Source organism: Cynocephalus volans, chromosome 1 (assembly GCF_027409185.1).
Source record: "Cynocephalus volans isolate mCynVol1 chromosome 1, mCynVol1.pri, whole genome shotgun sequence".
NCBI classification, from domain to species: Eukaryota; Metazoa; Chordata; class Mammalia; order Dermoptera; family Cynocephalidae; genus Cynocephalus; species Cynocephalus volans.
The window spans coordinates 113,880,577-113,882,316 of record NC_084460.1 but is presented as its reverse complement, the minus strand read 5'-3'; the positions used below and the strand labels follow the sequence as shown (position 1 = coordinate 113,882,316).

Sequence of the window (1,740 nt, the reverse complement as noted above, 5' to 3'; positions counted from 1 at the left end):
AAGTGTGTGTGCTCACTTGGAAGAGAACTACACAATTTATTCTCCAAATGAAAAAGCAGACCTGAAGCATCACATTACTCTAACATTTTAAACATGTTGACATGTTCTTATCTTCTACACTTCAACAAAAGCTGCTTGTGCAAACTGTTTAATGAATATGTGCCCTAATAAACAAGCAAGATATCTGATGTAATACAGAAGCCAGAAACTGAGTCACTTCATTTCTTTCTGTTGCTTCCAGTTGCTACATAGTTGCAACTCACATAAATATATTTTATGCATCTCCATGTAGAGTCCCAGCATTGAACTGATGGCATTATATTTTTGAACTCCATACATCAGTGCTATTTCTGCATGCTTGATTACTTTCTGGGCATCATACTGAAGGAACATGCTGAAAAGAACTAACCCACCATACATTGCCACTGAGTACAGAGTGGCACCAGCCACAGTGGTAGGTGGAAGAAGCATAGATCTCAGTCAAGAAACAAAGATGAGACCAAGGCCCACTCCCAGGGGTCCTCTCATCTTCAGAAACTTCTCTCTGGGCATGCACATGGCCACAGTGGAGAGGCCTCCCATCAAGTGGACTGTGTACCATGCGGCCCTAATGAGAAGAGGCCCCCTGATATTGTCAGAGGAGACACTGCTGCAACCATCACACCAGAATGTAGCAACCAAGCAAGATGCTCTGGGCCTGGGCTCCAGTCATATGGTATTCACCAGTTGTCACCCAAGACCCTCTCATCATGAAGTTCGTGAGAGCAAGAGTTGTGGTTATTGCCAAGGCAGACAAAGCTGTTAATCTGATACTTTCTGCCAAGTACCTATAGGTAGAATGAATTCTATTCTTCACATATTGAGGCCAAATTACAGCCTTTTCAATAGCTACAGTCTCATCAGACATTCCCATACAATAGCAGCACAATGTTCCATGGCCAATAGCAGCCCCCCAGCAACAAACTATCTTCCCATCTGATCAACTGTACATATTTTTTTCATCGATGGTTCCAGTGCCACCTCTTTGAGTTCTTGGCAAGTTCTCCCATGCCAGATCCCAATTCTTGTTTTGGTGGCGTATTCCCTGATGGATATTAAGAGCCACTGATTCTTTGTGATGGAATTCTTCACAACAGAGGAGACCTTGGTAACAGCTGGGTGGAAAACCCTGGAAGTTAGTGTCTGGAGGCACACAAGCATTGTGGCCAGCATAGTGGTGCACCAGGTTTATCAGGCAGATCTGAAATGCTCAATTCCTGGTTACCTCCACCATGTATTTCCCCTTCCAGGATAGTGAAACATGCATGCACCCCTCTTACATATTTAAAATGTAATTTTAAAATGTGATTTTAAATATGTAGGATTTGTGAAAGTTCAACAAAGTCAGCAAACTGGTGGCTAATGGATCGTATGTTTTGGTTTTGTTTTTTTTAAAAACAGGATTATTTAAAGACAGTAGATTCCGCATAAAATCAATATTTATGACTTTTCTGCGAAAAGTAGAAAATCTGCCAACATTAAGCTGCCATTCCTCCATAGCAATCATTACCTAGAGTTCAGTATATTAAACACTTTTAGAAAGGGCGTGTGCTTTCCAGTGGTCCTAGTACCAACACATTCTGCTGGATAAGCATTTGAGGCTATAGCTGATGTAACTACATGCGGCAAAATGATTTGGTATACCCTTTACTGGAGGGAATCCTTATATCAGAGGGAGCTGCAATATAGAAGAAAGATGTT

General features: G+C 41.6%; 1 pseudogene; it reads right to left on the bottom strand.

Annotated features, from left to right (window-relative positions):
- Positions 1–218: 218 nt before the first annotated feature.
- LOC134383414 (growth hormone-inducible transmembrane protein-like) lies at positions 219–1,212 on the bottom strand (annotated as a pseudogene).
- Between the last annotated feature and the right edge of the window lie 528 nt (positions 1,213–1,740).